Below are 20,715 nucleotides of genomic sequence, written 5' to 3'. Positions count from 1 at the left end.
AGCCCACAGGATGCACAGACGGACCCACACTGTCTTCCCCTTGAACACCACCTGATCTACACAGCCTGTTCTAGGCTCTTCTGACTCCGATCCAAGGCTGTTTCCAGTCTGTCGTTCTGGGAAGGGCAGGACCCAGATGCCTGATGTTTTCCCCACCCCCTCACATGTCCCACTCTGGCCATGATGAATGTTGTTGCTGTCTGGTCCGTGAGGCTAAAGTGAACCTTCACCTTCTCATAGCCTTATGCATTTTTCAGAGCTCATAGTGCTGACATCAGGTGTTGACCAAAACAGAGCAGAAAAAAAGGAGGTACGCTCGGGGGCCACAGCTCATAGGGTTGCTGTGTGGAGCTCTGGACAGAACTCAGTTGTCTGGACTCCACCAACGGCTTTACAGATTTCATCTTCCCTTCTGCCAACAACCCTCAAATCTGGTGAGAACGAATGATACAGACCTTCAATCGGATTAGCAAAACTTTGTTATGAAGTGTTCTGATTCAGGCTTTCCCACACGCCAGTCATATATCGATGGTTCAGAAGCCAAAATGGCAGGCAGCGATGGCAAGTGGAGGCGGTGTTCCCACTTCACTCGCATGGAGAGCACACACAGAACAGTTTCCCTGCAGCCTCTGTGTAATTCCTGCCTGAGTGTTGGCCTGCTTGTGGTTTGGGATGTTGTTTGTTTCCAGGATGGTGTTTACTGCTGTGATTCAATATAATTATGGATTCAGGGAAACTGTAAAAGGGAGGCATTATGTGAGGAATTGGAAACGTGTGGTTGGGAAATTCCACATTTCCTCGCGTCACCTATAACAAAATGTCGAACTGAATGGAGACCCCTTTCTCTCCCAGAGGCAGCTTTCCTCCACAAAATCTACTAAAGAGGGCAGCGAGGAGTTGGGAGGGGCTGTCCTTCTGTTTGCCCAGATGTATTCCCCACCCCGAGCTCAACCCTGGTGCAAAGTCCTTGACTAAGAAGCCAGGACATTATGAAGCAAATTCCAGGTCTGGTGAGAAGGCAAGCTTAGAAAATGTGAAAAATCTTCCATTATGAACACCTACAAATGCTGAATAAAATACATTTTTTTAAACATGTGCAGCTAGGTTTGGGAGAAAGCCAGGTAAATGTCCAGGTGCCAGAAACAGAGAAAAATCACAGGGTGAGCAGAAGCGTTGGTAATGTGGCTGCTGTGGGGAAGGTGGGGCAGGTGGTTTCCACTGAGTTAGGATAGAAGAGGCCTCCACCAGATGGCGAGTGGGAAAATGGATGTCTGCCTGGAGCTAGGACCCCTGAAGGACTATTCTCTAACTCTGCATGAAAATATGAAATACAGAGAAAATCTGCTCATGAGCTCAGGAAACAAGGAAACTTGTCAGCCTCTGAGTTAAATAGAGTAAAAGGTTACTCCCTAAAATGTAAATCAGGGCATTGCCTTAAATGCTTTGGGGCCAAAATTTATGTTGCCATAGGGTTCAAGAACTCTTGAGCAAAGAAATTAATATGATATTGGCTCCATGCTGATGATATCCTTGGATGCAAGCAAAACAAAAGCAAAACCACTCTGGACGATTGATGATGCCCTGCAGAGATAAGAAGCCACACACACTAACTGAAAAAATTACAACACACAAGAGGAAATATTCAACAGGGAGTAAGAGTCATCAAATACAAAATAATCAGGACCATTAGGACTCGAAGAACTTCACAAAATGGAATAGCAATCTTAAGAACGTCACAAAATGGAATGCCAATCTTAAAAAAAGCTGTAAATATATTTTGAATAGGTAGAGATATCTTAAAATCTTTGGAAATCCAAATAAAATAAGACATTGTGAAAAAAAAGAACACAGAGACCTGGAAAAAAACTAAATAGTACCCCTAGAAATTAAAAATAATCACTGAAATAAAAATCACAATAGACAGATCAAATAACATATTAGCATAAGCAACGAGAAAAATAGTAAACTGGAAGACAGATCTAAAGGAATCAATCAGCATGTAGCATAGATAAATACAAAGATTTTTTTAAAAATATGAAATCAGGGTGAAAAGACATAGAGCAAAGGAGAAATTTTAACAAATGCCTAACAAGAATTCCAGGAGAGATAAGAGAGGATTGTGTAAAGTCAATATCAAAATAACAATGTCTAGAAATGTTCAAGAATTGAAAAACATGAATCCTCAAATTCAAAGAGAAACTGCAAATAAGACCTATAAAAATAAATTTACCCTTAAACAGCAAAACATACCATATTGAAACTGAAGAATACCAGAAGCAGAGAGAAAGCTTTAAAATGGTTGAGGCAGTGCGAGGAGGGAATGACTTAACCGAGAAAAGAATAAAACTAAAAACAGATTTTTTCAAGAATTAAAAAAAAAAGGGACTGCAGCAACTGGATGACACAATCAGTTAAGTGTCCAACTCCTGGTTTCAGCTAAGGTCATGATCTCAGGGTTGTGAGATCAAGGCTCCTATCCAGCTCTGTGCTTAGCACAGAGTTTGCTTGGGATTCTTTCTCCCTCTCTCTCTGCCCCTCCTGCTCATGTTCTTGCTCTCCCTCTCTCTGAAATAAATAAATCTTTTTAAAAAATGATAAAATAAGAAAAATTTTAAAGGGATTATTCTGTTATATAAAGATGAGATTGTAATTTGGGGCATCTTTTAGATAAACTGAGGTCTATTTATAAAATCCACATTGTGTGTGTAGTCCATGAACAGATGTCCAGAATTCTTGGTCCCTTTAGAGTTTAAAAAAAAAGGAAAAACTAGAAGAGATAGACACAAAATTCTTAAAGTTCTGAGGAAAAATGACTTATAGTTTATAATTCGATCACCAGAAAAACCCATTATTCATAAATAAAAATTAAAACTGAAGACACATTCCTCACTGTAAAAACTACTAAAGAAGCTCCTTCAGAAAAAAAAAAACAAATCCAGAAAAAAGAAAGTAGTAAACATGCAATTAATTCTAAACACATACCAACTGTATAAAACCATATTAATGACTAATTTTAAAGCTAAGATGGAAGGGGGATGGTGATCACGGTTAAAACTCCCTAAGCATTATCTGGTGTTCTCCAGAGGAGGAAAAGGATGTTAAATAAATTTAGATGTTAATTCAAAAAATGTATATTAGAAAACAATTTATGGATAACCACCAATGGAGCAGGAATAAATTATAGAACTTAATGAAGAACTTCTAAACCAGTGTAGAGAAAACAGAATAAATAAAAGCTCAATCAATTAATAGAAGATCAGAAATCAAAGAAAGAAAGAAGCAATGACAAAGATAAGCAAAAATCACAAGATGACAGAAGTATTTCCAAACACATCAAATCACAATACATGTAAACGGGCTAAATTTACCAGTTAAAAAGACTGTGTCCCTTAAATTGGATTAAAAAAAAATTACAGCCAAATGCCACCCATAAGAAATATACCTAAACATGTTGTCACAGAAGGGTTGAAAGTATAAGGATGAAATAAGACAGTATCAGCCAAAACCAAATCAGAATACAGGTGGTATTTGTTATAGGCAGAATGGTACAATAGTTAAAGATCATAGACTCTGGAGCCAAGTTACCCAAATTTAAATCCAAGCTCTTCCACTTACTAGCTGGGTGACTTGAGCATTATTAGTCTCTGTGTGCCTCAGTTTCCTCAGCTGAAAACAGGGACGATAATAGTACCAACATCACATGACTGAGGTATATGCATGAGTGCCTGGCAAAGGGTGAGCAATTTGGCAATACAGATAAAGCTCAAGATAAGCAAATCCTACTGCCCCCCAAATCTACCTCTAGTTATATAGCAAGATAAACATTCACATGGGTTCATAAGGCAGCAAAACTGCTTATTAAAACACTTTTTAATAGCAAAAGGGTACAGTGGGGGAAGAGGTAAACATGGGTTTGTCATATAATTGATACTATACAGCAGCTAATGTGAATGAATTTATTTACAATAAATTTAAGGATAAACTTCAAAAACACAAAAATGTGTGGAAAGGAAAGTTGCAAATGGATGTGTCCTATCATTGATGTAATTTGAAAAAATAGATTGTTTTGGAATATTTATAGAAAAAGGATAATATGAATACATACATGGAAATGAAATATGTCAGGTTTGGGATAGTGGTTTCCTTTGAAGAAAGAGAGGGGAGGTAGGAAGATGTGGTATAAGGCCTAAAATGAAGGCCCAGCATTATGTGCTGCCCTGACATCTGGTGAAACCAGGAGGGCCTCAGATGGCCTTCACACTCTGCTCCTGCAGAGAAGATCCCCTAACCAAACAGCCCTCCTTATCAAGAGGATCAGGCACAGCATCTACGTGTCACTGAGGAGCAAGTGTTAATAACTTGCCAGCCACGGAATTATTCAAACAAGCCAATCACAGCATCCCACAGGATCCAGGGGTCACTTCACCCTCTTGTCACTACAACGCCTAGCCTTGCAAAGACCCAAGTTCAAACACTGTGTGCCCTGAGTCCTTCTCCTCTGGGTTGTGAATATGTGATTAATAAACTGCTCTCAATTTCATTTGCCCAACATCAGGTGTTTTGTACATGGCCATCCCCATAACCCTAGGAGGAGAATCTCCCTCACCAGTGGGGTGAAGAGCAGGGGATCGAAACACAAGGAGTGGCAAGTAGAACATGAACTTTCACATACTGTTTCCTTAAAAAAAAAAAAAAAAGCAGGGAAGCAAAAATGATCAAATGTGAACTCCTACTTAATCTCAGTGATAGATGGACATCTCTTAGGTTATGTTCAGTCCTTTTATTCACTTTTTAAAAATACGTATTAATTAAAAGGTAAAGTACATTTTAAAAACTAGAAAAACAGGTTCCCACTTAGACCTGTCAAAAATGGAGCCAAAAGAAAAGAAAAAAAAAATGTAAGTAGGCTCCACACCCAGCATGGAACCCAATGTGGGGCTTGAACTCAAAATCCTGAGATCAAGACCTGAGCTGAGATCAAGAGTCGGACACTCAATCGACTGAGTTGCCCAGATGCTCCCAAAAGAAAATTTTTATAAATGAGACTGTAAAGGTGAGTAACTAAGAAAATCGACAGGACAGTGTTTTGCTGTTGTTCATGCTTCATTGTCTTTGCATTTTTATGGTGAGAGGGCCTGCGTGCTGGAGGGAACACTGTCAAGTTATTTGCTTTGCGATACTTAGTTAACTGTTCCGGTACAGTGGCAATCTATTCGGATAGCCAAACTACAAGCCCTTGTAATTATGATTTGACAGATAAATCACTGGAGAATAGAAAGACAAGAAGCAGACTTGAAGGTACGTAAGGACTGAAGGTACGAAGGTAGCCTTTCAAGTCAATGAGAAAACCATGGTTTATTCAGTAGAACGTAAATGCATCAATAGTTAAGTATTATTGGAATAACTGGTTAACCAAGTGGTAAAAAATTAAGTTGGCTCTCAGTCCTTGCCATACACAAAAGGAAATTACGGATAAAATAAAAAGAAGGCAATTTTAGTCAGGATTTAGATAATGCGAAGTCGTGTAAGCATCTTCCATATGAGATTCCAGAATCTGAAATCAGGGAGGAAAAGACCGATCAGCTGGGATAAATGGAAATGACTTACTTACAATGCCAATAAACGTCACAAAAATTGAAAGAAAAAAAAAAAACAGAATGCAGAAGCTTTTGGCATCTTATCGAAAGCTCTAAATACTAATAGGAAAGAAGTAACAGCCGAAAAGAAAAAATAGTGAATTTACAAAGAAAGAAAGGCAAAGAAAATAATACACATCATAATCAGTAAAGCAAACTAAAATAGCAATTTGACTACCTTATAATTTATAAATCAAAAGAAAGTATTTTAAATGATATTTTCTTTATGAGGTGGAGAAACAGTACAAGACATGGGCTTTTCACCTGCTGGATTGGTGATGGTTAAGAAGGCTCATACCATTATGGGGGGTTGTGGGAAAGAAGGCACCCCCGTGTATCACTGGAGAGGTACACACCTGTGTGACTATTACAGGAAGTAATCCGCAGTAAAATTTAAAATAAAACTTAACACCTAAAATGAAAATATACCTATTTTTAAATGAAACAAATCCATACTTCTAAGGATTTCTCCAAAGGAAATCATCATATATGTATAAAAAGAAAAAAAAAGGCTACAAATACATTCTCTTCCATGTTGCCTATAAGAAGAAAGTATCACCAATAAACTTTATATCCAACTGGTCATGTAAGATTGTAGCACATCAATATGCTGAAATACCATGCAGCAATTAATAAATCATGTTGCAAATATATGTTTATTGACACATTTAATATTAATGGCATATTCTTAAGTAAAAAAAAGCATGCAACTAATGGTATACTGTAATGTGATGTAAAATTGTCTATATATAACACCTTCTATATGGCAAAACTAGTAATAATTGTCCCTGGTGCTTTTTTCCTCCTTTTGTTCAGGTCCGTATTATTTAAATGTTCTGAATATCTCATTTTCTAATGAAAAATAAAGAGGAAAAGATTTGCAGGTGGATCCCAGACACATAAATTGGGGAGTAAATTAGCACCTCTGATCTTTGGCTTTCTCATCTAGAAAAGGAAGGTATCACTTCCTCCTCCTGGGATCACTAAGAGGGTCAAATGAGACATCCTTTTTTTCATTCAGAAGATACTCGTTTTGGAACTGGCATGTACCAGGCACTATTTTAGTGGAAATACAGCAGGTTACAGGGCAGACCAAAACAAAACAAAAATACCCTAGTAAGCTTATATTCTAGGTGGGTAGATAGATAATAAACAAAATAAACAAGTAAAACACACAGTACGGTAGAGGTACAGAGTGTTATGGAGAAAAAGAGAGGAGAGCAGAAAGAACAGGGCAATTTTAAAGAAGATCGTCAGAGAGGTCCTCGGAGGAAAGACTGCATTTGAATGAAGTCCCCAGATATGGATGAAACAAGCCATGTACCGACTTTCCATCCGCAGGGAGGAAGGCGAGTGTCCAAGTTGGCAGGAACAGCTAGTGCAAAGGCCCTGGGGCAGAAGCATGAGTGGCACGTTTGGCTGCTTATGGAGGCACTTTATAAAATATGGTATGCTAAGAAACAGGATGTATTAGTATATTATCTCTGATACAATATTTAGCTCCAAGATGATTACTTTCTTTATCAAAATGTCTCCAAAAATAGCTTCCTAATGCTCACGCATCACTTGTGTCTCATTTTAGGGCAAAATATTAGTAATGAGTAGGAGGTCCCTTAACTTGCCCTCTGCCTGAAATCGTCCCCAGACCAGCCTTCTCCCTTTGACCTTCCAGGAAGAGGTGAGGCCCTGGACCAGATGATGGTGGTCGAATGGAGACGTACAGACAGACAGCATTTGGCGGGTGGGGTGGGAGGCTGGGAAGCCAAAATGTTGCCTCTTGGTACAAGACATCCCCAGTTCATTTCTTACCTAGGAAAGTTTTTCCAACCTTCCCTGCGTATACTCCCTGAATACACTTTCTATGTTTTAATTTGTGTTAACTATTTGTTTTCACTCCAGCGATAAATCCAAATGCACATCCCGGATCCCATGAGTGGCTGCCTGAAAACCGGGTCTAGCTCTGTGCTTTCTGAGCCTGATGTGCTTTGGCGACCGTGATGAACTTCTGCCGCTGTGTCTCCCAAACGGGGATCCATAGGTTCAGCCCTTTCAAGAGGGTAGAGTTCTAGGATTCGAGAAACACTGACCAAGGTGAAGATCCCTGCAGATTCTCCAGAAGTCAGATAAAGCTCCGCCTCTGGTTCTGCCTCCCCATACTTTGGTGGCAAATACGGATCATCTCAAACGTCGTCCTGTATCAGCTTCTTTCTGCCGCTCTAGCACATCACCACAAACAGTGGCTTAACACCACCGGATCTGCCATCTGAGAGTGTCAGATGTAACAAGCCCACAGGGGGCTTCACGGGGCAAAAATCCACCAATCGGCAGGGCGGCATTCCTCCCCGGGGCTCCAGGGAAGAATCCATTTCCTTGCGGTCTCCCTGGTTTCTGGACTCTGGGCCCCTTCCTCCATCTCCAAAGCTAGCAGTGCATGGCTCCCATCTCTGCTCCGTCTACGACCCCCCCGCCTTCTCCTCTCCATTCACAGGCTGTAGCAATAAACCCCGGCCCCCAGACAGCCGGGATGATCCCCTTAACTTCCTCACGTCTGCGAGGCCCCTTCTGCGTGTAAGGTAACGTGGTCAGAAGTTTGAGGGGCTGGCCCGCCGGCAGCTTTGGGGGCTGTTCCTTACTGGGCCTCCCACCGGGGCCTTGACCAGGGGGCCCTGAATCCCCAGCCACCCGAGCACGCGGGGGGAAGGAAGGCTCATCCCCTCCACGTTTTCTTGCCAAGGGCAGCCCTCCCCCGACCAGCCACTCCACGGCGCTCTGCAACCACCGCATCCTTCCCGTTGATGGGGCGCGGCTGCAAGGTGCGTTCCGTGACTCATAATGTCCGCTCAAACCCGGGTGCCCCTCCTCAGGCAACTCACCACCACACTTGTAAAATGTGGGGTAAACCCAGGCTCAGTTCTTAGGCCAGACATTCCGACTGGGCAAAGTCTGGAAGTCCATATTCATGAAGATCCCCAAGAGGCTCTGGGATGGTAGGCAGCTGCTTGGGAATTCTGGACGAGTCACACCTTGCTGCCGATGACCCGTGGTTCTCCTTTAAATAATTCCCGATTGGCTCACGTGCTTCTCAAGTAAAGCTTCCTTACCCTGGTGGGCAGAACACACGTCCCCTCCCTCAGCCTGGATCTGAGGATCTTTCCGGTGGCCACACCAGGCAGTAGACTCAGACCAAGCTTGTGAGGGGACAGAATCATGATACTTTCTTCCTTCCTGTGGCCGCTGGAGAGTCAGGCCTTCCGCATCCCTGCAGAGAGCCCTGCGAGTCCCTGCGGCGGGCCGTCCATTCCCTCCCTCACCTGACAGCGCGCACCGAGCCGCCCAGCCTGTGCCAGACACCATGCTAGTCCCAGGGCAACACGATGACCGGGGCTGTCCCAGCCCTCCAGGGTCTCCCAGCCTAGCGGGAGGGGCAGACCAGCAGACGGGCTGTTAGCACGGCGCACTGCAGGCTCCGACAGCCATGGGGACAAAGAGGAAGAGCCCACAGCCCACTGTCCACACCCCTTCTTCATCTATGCCCACCCCACACGCTGCCCGCCCGGCTATCCACCCACCCACTGCCCACCCCACTCGCTGCCCACCCACAGTCCACCCCCTGCCCCCCGCTGCCCGCACACTGAGGAACGACTTCCCACCTTCCTCAGCTCGGTGCACTGCCCGTTCCTCGTGTCTCCTGGTGGCTTCTCAGCAGTGTTGACGCCGGGCCGGCTTCCACGACGTCTCCGGGCTTCATACTCACAGGCTTCCCACCGACCCTACTGCTCTGTTGATCTTTTTGGTTTGTTTTCTCAGCTGTTTACTGAAGTCTCTTAAGTAACCAGAACACTTGCATGTTTAAGCTTCCCACAGAAAACTTCCCTTTCTCGAAATCCCAGTGTTCGCAGAGGCTCCGTGTGGTCCTCCTGCCCACCAGCCACGGGAGGTCAYGACGGGAGGCCACGCCAGCCACGGGAGGTCACGACGGGAGGCCACGCCAGCCACGGGAGGTCACGACGGGAGGCCACGCCAGCCACGGGAGGTCACGACGGCTCCCAGCACGGAACGGGAACAGCAGAGGGGAAGGACGACGCAGACGGGACACACGGAGGAAGCCGCTCAAGGCAAAGGGACGCAGGTGGGCCCAGTGCTGCTCCCACGGCCACGCCAGGGGGCAAGACTGCCACAAAAGCTCTCGTTAGCGGAGGGCACGCACGAACGAACCCCCAGAGCACCAGAAAAATCACACAGCGAGCACGTTCGACAGTTCACACTCTCAGGATGGTATTCAATGACGCACGTGCACACGTGTGTGGTCCGCTCGGCAGGCAGCCTTCGACCCTGGATGAAGAAGGACGTGTCAGCCTGTCGCAGCCATATGACACCGGCCTTTCAGCTCATCCCACAGACCCCTCAGCTTTAATTCTAAGATCACAAAGCAGCTTCTTTTTATTATCTGGCTTCTAATCTCCCTGATCAGTGAACACATTCATCAGATCCACTTTCTTCCCCTTAAACTATTAAACCAGCATTTTATGGCTTATGCACCAGGCTTTTGGTCATCAAGTGTCCTTCTCTAAAAGAGCGACCTGGGTATATCACCAGAGAGCTCTCCGACTAGCTACCAATGACTACATCCTCAGTGCGGTGATCACACCCGTGGCTGATTCCCCACGAAACCCTGTCTCAGCACCCACTGGCCCTCCTGATGGGTTCTGATGGGTTCTCATCACATCCAAAGCCAGCATTAGCCTAAGGCCTGTGCGTGTTGCACCCGTCAGGATAGGCCAGGTTCTGCTGCAGCGACAAACAGTCCCCAGACTCCAGTGGCTCAAAACCACAACAGTTTACCTCTTCTCCACACGACACGTCCACTATGAGTAAGCTAGGGTCTGTGCTCCACATCATCTTCAATGCGCACTGAGGAAGCAGCCACCTTCTAGAGCTTTCACTACCACTGGAGCAGAGGGAAAGGGAGAGCACGGTGAGGGAGCTTCTACGTCCTAAAGCTCCCATACACACTTCTCTAGCCAAGCAAGGCACGCGGCCACACCTAACTTCATGTAGGCAGGAAAACGCAATCCTGCGCGGGCTCAGCAAGAGAAAGAGTCAGAATATTTATGAACAGAATGGATAACCACACATATGTTGCTTATTACCTCTTGGAGATATCCTGTTCCTAGGTGCAATATAATCATTTAAAAATATATATGTATTTGGTCATTCAGATAACCAAAATATATATTTCTCAGATATATTTGCCTTCATCCATAGACCCTGAAAAGGCTTCAGAGCCATAAAGGTGAAATGGGTGTTTTGTTATTAATGAAGGTGACTTTTGGGCCCCACCCGAGGGCTGGGGCTGGTTGCCAGGAGGACCAATCATGTAATAGGAGGGTTGGAACTTTCGGTCTCATCCCCAATCTCCAGGGAGTGGAGAGCGGCTGGGAGCTTGAGTCAATGGCCAACGACTTAGTCAATTGTGACTATGTAATGAAGTCTCCATAAAACCCCAAGAGGAGAGTTTTCTGGCCCTTTCTCAGAGAGCTCCCATGTTTGAAGAACCAGAATGTGAGCCCTCAGGCTGTGGGATCTGATAGTGTCTCCAGTTGCTACTGTCAGCAGTGAACCGAATCCCGATGTCCAGGAACGGCGTGTGTGTGTGTATGGAGGACCACACCCTCCATGCTGGAACTCTAAAAGACCTCATTAACAGCTCCAACTACATGAAAGATTTTCTTACAACGAGCCAGCCAGTGTCCTAGACACCAGAGACACAGCAACAAATAAATCCAAGCCCCCGCCCTCCTACGATCCACATAGTGGTGGAGCCGAGCCATCCATCAGTCATCGTTCGGTCAAAATAACTCCTCACCCCTCATCCATCCAGCAAGGACCTACTAAGCACCCACTCGCCCGGTGGGCACAGTGCTAGACTCGGGAAATTTAGGGCTGCAACAGTTAGGGTCCTCTGGGGCTCACATTGTGGGGACACAGCTAGCCCTCCAGGAGGAGCGGGTGCCAGGGACACACTGATCATACAGAACGGCATAACCACACCATTTTGTTTCAAGCACTCAGAGAGAAATTATGCCATGTTCTAGAGAGAAGCCTTCCAGGGGTCCTCAAACTGTGTTCTGGGGAGCCGTTAGCGGTTCCAGAAGGGTGCTTCTGGAGTCAGGCTGGGAGTGAGCAGGCTGCTAGGTTGCTCCCCGCTCTTTAATCTGTTCCATGTACTTAACTGTCATATAAGATTTAATTTTAAAAGAGAAAGAGGGGGGATTAATGATCTGACCTGATGTGCTCTCATTTCATACATATGAAAATAAACATGGAGGAGAGTGAAGTCACTCATCAAGGTCATGTGAGGAGTTAGAAGAGTGCCTGAGACTGGCCGGTAACTCCCTCTGCTTGTCTCGAAACTCTGCAGCGCTGTTCCTATTCCTTTTCTTTGTCTTTTTTTTTTTTTTTTAATTTTAATGGACACCGAGTCTACGGGTAAGCTCCAAAAACTACAATCTAAATGTCAGTGGGAAAATCGAATGAGTGGGGCTTTAGCAACAGATCTGCAGAGGAATCTGGAAGCTTTTCCCAGCTAGTTTGAGAATGCCCATCACCCCGTGGCTGGAGCGGAGAGCAGGGCCATGAAATGCGGGCCCTGCATCGCTGGAACGCTGTTTTCTGCTTCACATTCGTCAAGATTGGAGACAGGGCTGATTTGGGGAATCCTGAGTGAGAAACCCCCCCCCCCCAGACCAGTCCTGTGTGCTATGGATAGAGACAGGACAGACAGCCCAACCTCGGGGGAGCAAGAATGCGTTGGAGGGAGTATCAGAGAGTTAATAAATACGAAGGCTTTTAGAAGCTGGAAAGTCCCATCAGTGTTACCTCTAGCACTAGTCAGGGAAAAAGACATTATACATGTAAAACTCAGAAAGAACATACCACCAACAAAGAACTCTTTGTCTGTCTTCCACGTATTAAGTGCCGTACAACACTTCCTCACCAAACGCATCAGAAATGCAAATAAACTGTTTGATCTATTCTTTCCCTGGCAACTGATATTTATTTCCACATAGTCCCAGATCTCTACAAACCTCAGACACAGACAATAAAAATCAGACTTTATTTACCAGACATTTAAGGTTTTCCCTCCAGGCTCCCGTAAGCGAAGAAGAATCTGTACATTTGCTCTTTCTGCAGACTCGCCTCCCCCCTCCCGCTCCCCCCTCCTCTGCTACCCAAGAAGAAAGCCCATTAACCGGGGGTAGCGCAAGTCTCTCTACAGTGCCAGGCGACCTGCTCTCTCGTACTCTCTTCTCTCACTTCAACAGTGCTCGAAATACTGCAGCCAGGCTCTCAATGAGCCGGTGGCCCAGAGCTCATTCCCAAAGACATCTGTGGCCACAGTAGTCAGCTGGCTCCCACCTGCAGGGCAGGCTCCATTGATGTCGGTGATTCCAGAAAGGGGAAGAAGGGCCATTTACCGACCCTGTCCATCCAGACAGGTGACGGCAGCGGCTTGTTTGCTGGAGGAAGGGGTGCCTAATTCGCCCCACAAGCTGCTGCCAGACTCCTGGCAACTCTTCACATCATACATAAAATCACAGCAGAGCCCCCCCAACGAAGCTCCAGATCGCAGCGTGGGGGCAGGAGCAAAAACTCTGCCCCCTCCCAGTTAAAGCACCCCATCCACACGAGAAATGGGGTGAAAGCTTTTTAAGACCTCTACTGTTTACAGCAGAGACTCGGGATTTTTCCCTCCCCTTAGGTCTTCATTGAACGTATGCACAACAGTTTAACAAAGCTACAATCTTCCCAGCAGAACAGTGCTGATCGAGCGCTATTACAGTTAAGCTTCTCCAATTCTACCGGAAGCTCCGGGCACTCCCGGGGAGCAGACAGATGATCACTCTGGCTGGATTTGATCCCGCGAGGAGCACTCGGAATCCTCGATTTAGCAGGGATGGTGGAGCAGGTAGGGATGCTGCATATGCATGAATCAGACAGGATACGAGTGCACACTCCCTGACACCCAGGCCTGGCTTCTGTGCTTTCTGGCAGGTGAAGTTGAACATCCTCATCTCCCCGGGAAGAACAACGATCCCGTTCCACCTCTACGTGACTGGAAATCTCAATGTAAGAATTGGATGCACTGGCCGGTCCACCTGGGGCTTGTCCAGCTTTCCGTCTTACTTTGCGCCTCTGATGTGTCAGGCTTTTTGCACACATGGCTCACATATTTAACCCTCAAAATATCGTTTTCTAGAAGCGAATTGTCAGCCGTGAAAACTTGGCCCAAACTGCATGGTCCCTTCCCGGATCCCTGATCTCACCGCCAGGTTTGGCCAAGCCCGGCACCCCCAACCCCCACCCCCACCCCAACACCTTTTCCAGCAAGCTCAGGGCGCAGCGCCAAGGGCCCCGCGCCCCGCGGCCCGCAGAGCTGGGGGTCCCGCCGAGGCAGGGGGGCGCGCCCGCCGGCCCCGACTGCCCCCCGCGCGCGGCGCCCCAGCCGCGGGCACTCGCGGACCCACGCCGCCTGGGCACACACCCGCACGCGTGCGCCCCAGCCCCGCGCGTCCGGGGCTCTCCGAAGTTACCTCCGAGGCCCCTGCGGGGCTCCCGCTGCTCTCCGGCGGCGCTGCGCTCGGCCTCCAACGCCGCGCCTCGGGAAGGCTCCGAGCCCCCGGCCCGGCTCCTGGGGCAGCCCGGGGTCCGCGCCCGGGGAGCGGGGCGGCTGCAGCTCCCGCCGCCCGACCCGGGGTCCGCCCTCAGCCGCGCGGCGCCCACCGGGCTGCGGGCGGGGCCGGGGCGGACGCGCAGCGGCCGGGACAGGCGCGCGGGCTCCTCCGGGGCAGCGGGCGGCCGGCTCGGGCTCGCATGGCCCCGGGCGGCCCCGGCCCCGGTCTTTTGTCTCGGCCGGCGCGCCGCGTCACGGGCTGAGGGCAGAGAGCCGCGCGGGCCGGGCAGCCGGCGGCGGAGAGCCGGGCTCGCGGCTCGCGGTCGCCCGCCCGGGGCGCGCAGCAGGCGGGGCGCACGGGCGGGGACTGCGCGCACCCCGGGGACGGAGGGGCGGGCCCGGGGAGGGGCGCGGCTGGAGGCTGCGGCGGGGGCGGGAGCGGGCGTGGGGGCGCAGCCAGAGCTCGGGGACGGCGACGTCGCTCGGTCCCGGATCGCGGCTGCCGCGCCGGGGGAGAGCGAGCGGAGGCTGCGCGCTGGAGGCAGCCGGGCGGCGGGAGCGGCCAGCTGGGTTCGCGTCTCCGGGCTCCCCTGAGCTGAAGGTGACCGCGGCCCCCAGTGGCCGAGCCGGGGCGAACAGCGTCCTCGCCTCTCCTCCGGGCGCCCTGGGCTCGCCCTCTCCGGGCCTCCGGCTCCGCAGTCTGCAAGGCCAGGGCGAAGTGGTCCCTTCGCTCATTGATTTTCCCTCTTGGCGGGTCTCGGCTTAATTGGTACCCAGATTGGAGACTGGAGGTCATGTGACCACCCCCTCCCCAAACACAAACAAACACCCACACACACTCACACACACCCCAAGCCCCACGAACCCCGGGTGGGTTTGCAAGAGTCAAATTGGACACATCGATCAGCCCTGGCGGCCTTTGGCAAGTGGCCCTGTGCGCCGCAGTGGGTCTGAGGCGCGGCAGCTGCCTCTCTAGCCAGACCTGTCCCTGCGGCTGGCGAAGCTCACAGCCACAGCGTTCTGGGTGCCCCCGTCGACAACAGCACAAACAAGTCGTCGTTCCAGACCCGTGGGATCCCATTTCAAAAGGAAAGCAAACCCTCCACCAAGTCTCGGTACCTCGGCGGGGCCAGGGCCCTCTCCCTGGGCTGCAATCGGTGGCTGTCCCCGCCCCCCGCCCAGGGCAGTCAAGATGCCTACCTGTGGTCTGAGCCCCGGCCTGGGGGGCGGGGCGGGACAAGGATCTCCGTCCCAGCCTCCCTCCCTGCGCTGCCTGGATGTGGCTGGCCGCACTGCTCTGAAAGTGAACCTGCTAATAACCGGATACTTTAAATAATGCCTGATCCGGGTGATACGTTGTGGACAGCTTGATTTCTCCCAGAGCTCCTGTCTGCTTGAGTTTTTACATGTATTTGCCTTTAGTATGTCTTCGCCAGGCAGGTGCAAACCCGGACTGCCGAGAGAACAAAAGGACTTGACCTCGGAGACGGGAGTCAAGTGTGTGCCATTCCTTTACCCCTTGCTCGGGGACTCAGAATTCCTAACTGGTACTGCCTCTGTCTTTTGTCTGGATATGGTTTGTGACAAAGAAAGGCATAAACCCAAAGAATAAAGGGGTCAAGATGAGGAGTCTGGGGGTAGCTTAAGAGATCTGGAGACTCCCAGGGACCTTCTACCCTTTGCCTTCATAGGACGGGTTATTTGAGACCTCAGCAACATATAGATGGATTTCTCCCCAAATAAGAATGGAGGCACCCTGTGGAGCAATCAGACACAAGGTGGAGAGGCGTCTGCCTTCCCTGCGCTCTAAGTTGTACTTTCTTACTCTCCCTCTGGTTTCTCCGCCAAGGACCACCACAGAGGTTCTAGGAGGGAAAATCCAGAACTTCCTAAAGCTCAGAAGGAGCCAAAATCTACTCGTTCCCTGTTAGTTCAGCTGAGGCAGGTGAGAGGCTTATTTGATTTTTTTCTTCTGAAAAACCATTTTGGAAAAACTTTTCAATTTAAAGCCGTGTAAAATGAACACACAGACGCTAAAATCACTGGATTCCACCCAGAAGTTTGCTAGTGGTGGTCAGAGTCCCAAAGAAGTCAACATATTGTCCCTTCCAGGTCCTGACTCCTGATTGCCCTCAGCCTGTCCCAGAAGCCCCCCTGCAAGCCCTGGGACGTATTCCTCCCACCTTCCGGTTGGCTACTCACCGTCCCCAGGAGAGGCACGGATGCAGGAGCACCTCAGCCGGCCACTCTCCCTGTGTCCTTCTCTGGGAAGTGGCACTCATCCTGGGACTGCCTTGACTTTTCTGCACCCACAGCGAATGTCCTTGGACCTGCCCCATCCTGCCCACCTGGGACAGGGTCCTCACCCTCCAGGGCCATCTCCCTCCACCACCCCCGTGCCAGAGCGCCATCGGATCATGCCCACTTATCTCTGGACCCAACACATAAAGGTTGGGGGGAAATGATGGAAATTCATGCATTATACTCCCAGGATAAGCTAAGATTTTTTTTTTTTTAATTTTAATTTTGGTCTGGAGAACAGAAGGAGACAGGGGATGAGGTGGAAGACAGGGCACTGGACCACGAAGACAGGAATGGAATCAGCACCCAGCAATCATGTGGCTTTCAGCCCCCAGCCCCCCGTTCTACGGTGTCCCTCCCAGACCCCCGCATCCCACCTTGTGATACCATTCATAAACAGGAGAGAACCCAGTGTGGAGTAAGCAGAATAGCACTGAATTTGGAATCTGAAGATCCGATTGTAGACATCTATTAAATGGTATGAACCACCAAATGAACACAGACAAATTACCCAGCTTATCTCTAGTCCTTTAACACTTGAAATGTTGGGTTTTACTGAAGTTTAATATCTGGGCTGAAACACATGGATGGTTTCCATCGTACAGAATCCGAGCTTGATTGTGAAACCCTAGCAAATCTACGGGGATCCATGTGATCCAGTCTCAGTAACGTGTCCCATTCAATGAAATATCGCCCAGCAGCCCAAAGAGATGGATCCGTCGTCACATCCTTTGACTTTCTCGGGGACAGCATTGTCCTCTCTCTCTTCATCATTCCTTCTCACCTCAACTGCTTCAGAGCCTGTCTCTCCCAGACCTGCCCCCCCATATCTCTGTTTCTCTCCCTTCCCCCTCTGCCCCCCCCATATCTCTGTTTCTCTCCCTTCCCCCTCTGCCCCCCCAAATCTCTGTTTCTCTCCCTTCCCCCTCTGCTTTGTAAGATCTCCACATTTGCTGCCCTCCCTCCAGAGGCGAAGGGGCGCACTGGTCAGAATCAGAATGCCCTTTAGTAACAGACGTAGGGAGAAGGCCGTGAACACCCACACAAGAACACTTTTGGGTCCATCACAACTAGGTCTCCTCTGGGCGCGTCTGGGCTTCCTGAAGCATTAGGAAAGCACTGGACAGAGTGCAGCAGACGGAAGGCTCTGGTCTCCAGCTCCCCTGCCAACTGTCCGGGTGCACTTGACACAACTTTGTAACCTCTGCTGACCGCAGGCTCACCCTCTAGAACTGGGGCAGGAGCCCTCACAGGGTCATTGGGAAGACTGAGTAAATGCAGTTTAAGTCTCATGACAGGCATTCAGCAGGTGTTCGTGGCTTCGTAAGATGACAAGAGAAAGGGAGGGAGGAAGGAGGGAGGGAGGGAGGGAGGGAGGGAGGGAGGATGTGCATCTTGAGCATCCAGGCAAAAGGTTTACTGTACCAATGAACAAGGATTGGAAGCACGGGGAGCCTGTTCCCTCCCCAGGGCGAAAGTCCCAGCAGCAATCTCCTTTTGGAGGAGGTTTGCTTTGCAGGCTTGAGAAAACGGTGAGCAGCTCAACCCGACAGAGCCAGGGCCGGGCCTGGGCGCAGGCTCTGACTCCCCTTGAGCCATCCAAGACTCTGTACCTTGCTGCTCCCATGTACCCCAGGCTGTCACCTGCGTGGGAGCACTTACCAGCCTCCCCCTGACCCGGGGCTCTCTGGATCCTACGCAACCTCGCTAGTCCAGGCTCCTATCCGAGGACGTCCAGAGCTCTGTATCAAGCAGAAATAAGTGTCAGAGATCATCTCAGACATTGGTTGTCCAACTGTAGGAGAACAGTGGCCTCTACCCTCGAGTCCCCAAGGAAAACCTTTTTGATATACTGTCTGTTCCCGGAGGAATTTCATCAGTGCAGGGATTTCAGGTACAGTCATAGGCTTCTGGGACAAATCTGGGGTGATGTGGGGTCCAGAGCCACTCAGCGTCTGTAAACACTCGGCTGTGGATTAATTTCGTGGGTGGAGGCTGCCGTAGCAGGTTGCCGGGCGTGAAGATGAGCCCCAGAAGGGGCTGTGAACTTCTCAGTCGTGCTGTGAATTAGGACCGGATCTGAACCCCAGAACCAAGCTCTTGTGAATCCTAGCTCAGTGTCCATGGAGGGCTACCACCGCATTTCCAGAAATGCTGTGTGTTGCGGGAACATCCTGGATGAAGCTGGAGACTTGGGACCTCTTCGGGCCAAGGCGAGTCCGGCAGCCCCACGGTCACCTCCAGAAGGCAGGCCCCGGGCGGGACACATCCCCGGTTGAACGTGAACCCTTGGTTTCTACTCTTCTGCTCTGCACGTGGCCTGTTCCAGGCAGACGCTGCTGTGGTGGCATGTTTGGCAGGTGCAGAGGACATGTGTCATTTGTGGCTGCCCAGATTCTAAATTCTCTTCTTATTTTGGAGAAAGCTGCCATTTTGAAACTTCAACGTCCCCTCTCCTCCCGAACCCTGGCAGAGTCTGAAGCCAAAGACTCTGGGGACAGTTCGGAAAGTGTCCCATCACGAGCGGCAGTGGCATCCAGGGCCCAACGTGGGAACAGCGGGGCCCTCACGGAGCCCTTCCTGTGGCGTGACCTTGACTGTGACCCCAGCCCCTCCCCACCAGTTTCCGCCGGTGCACTCTCCATCCTGACTCTCCGGCCTTCCCACTGATGCAGTCAGCTCCTGGGATGCTCCCAATAAATTCCCTTGGTGTCTCTGTAGACTGGAGTCGGGGTCTGATGCTGGCAACCCAGAGTCCTGACGGGCAGCGAGAGGTTGGTTTTCCGCGCTCGGATATTCTCATGCCCTAGAAATCCTGGACAGGAGGGGAGGGTGAGACCCAGCTCAGAGTGTCTGGTCACACCGGAGCTGAACTCACCAGGCAACGGCCACGTCTGGCAGCCCCCTCTCCTTGCTCTGCAGGTGCAGGCTGTGGTGGACAACACGTGAGCTGTGGGTGTGGGGGGTGACCGGGGAGTCCCGTCCCGCCCCCCTCTCCTGGGCTCTGGCACCTGGCCACGGTGCTCCCCCCTCTGGGTCTGGCTTCCTCATCCCCTGCAGAGGGAGCTCGCATCAGGCTGTCCCTAGAGAACTTCGCCGCCCTGGCCGGGCGGTCAGGATCCTGGGATGCCCGCAGGAGAGTCTGCAAACAACACGTGAGCTCCCAGCCCTCGCCTCTCAATGAGCGGGGCTCTGGGATGCGCTGCTGGAGGAGAGCTGGGAGGGAGCAGGAGCTTTGTCCACGCTCTGAGTTCTTCAATTTCATCGTGAGGGGTGGGAGAGGAGTGAGGGGTGCCACCTGGGGCCAGGTGAATGGGGATGTCCCTAAGTCCTGGGCATTGCAGTTTGGGGGCACCGTTCATCTGAATTCCCTGCTGTTCTGCACTTTGTTGCAGAAAACCCATGACTCCTCTTTGAGACCGTAGGATCCATAGATGGCATTGCTTACGTTAGAAGATGAAGCATGAGTCCCCAACAGAAGTAACTAGACCTCCCTGGTTCTCTCAACGGCAGGCAAGTGGCTCAGGAAACGAATGGAGGAGATTCTGTGGAGCATGACCCCTGACACAATGCCTGGCACATCGTAGGGGCTCAGGAAACGTCCAACAACTTGGGTGTTCTTGCCAACATGGCATAACACGAATCTTTTCTAAGTGCAAGGCCTGGCCCTTAGGAGCAGGTGCTCTTGGCACGTTGGCAGAGTGATCTCTGTCTCCCAGCAGTTCACCCGGGGAAGCTGCCAGCCCAAGCTGGACGTTAGCGTCCCCACATCCACACAGGGCCCCGGAGCGCGGCTTTGGTTCATGTGCGTGTCTTCTCACCCTTACTGGACAGACAGGAGAACCAGGCCTCGACCCTGGAAAGGAAATGACCTCGCCAAGTGGGCACTGCCTCCCGCTGATCTAACACGTCCCTCGAGACGGAGCTTCGAACAGGAGGTGGATGTCGGTCAGCATGCCTAAGGGATACCGCTGACAAGGGAGAGTTCGATGAAGCCCGGGGGAGAAGAGCACTTACAAATATGCATGAGGCAGCCCGGAGACTTGCCAGGGCTGCGGGGGCACTTTGGCGACCAGAGAAGGCCGGCCTCTCGTTCAGAGGTCC

At 50.0% G+C, this 20,715-nt stretch overlaps 1 protein-coding gene across 1 annotated transcript in view; it reads right to left on the bottom strand.

Annotated features, from left to right (window-relative positions):
• The window catches only part of MINAR1 (membrane integral NOTCH2 associated receptor 1), a 32,406-nt gene extending 18,144 nt beyond the window's left edge, over positions 1 to 14,262 (bottom strand). The window contains exon 1 of the mRNA XM_073882141.1: positions 14,231 to 14,262. The gene's annotated coding sequence lies outside the window, so the exon portion shown is untranslated. The remainder of the gene's footprint in view (positions 1 to 14,230) is intronic.
• Positions 14,263 to 20,715: the final 6,453 nt, after the last annotated feature.

This window comes from Callorhinus ursinus, unplaced genomic scaffold, assembly GCF_003265705.2.
Source record: "Callorhinus ursinus isolate GAN/ISIS: 27379988/994484 unplaced genomic scaffold, GSC_fseal_2.0 scaffold45, whole genome shotgun sequence".
Classification (NCBI taxonomy): Eukaryota; Metazoa; Chordata; class Mammalia; order Carnivora; family Otariidae; genus Callorhinus; species Callorhinus ursinus.
This window is presented reverse-complemented; position numbering and strand designations above follow the sequence as displayed.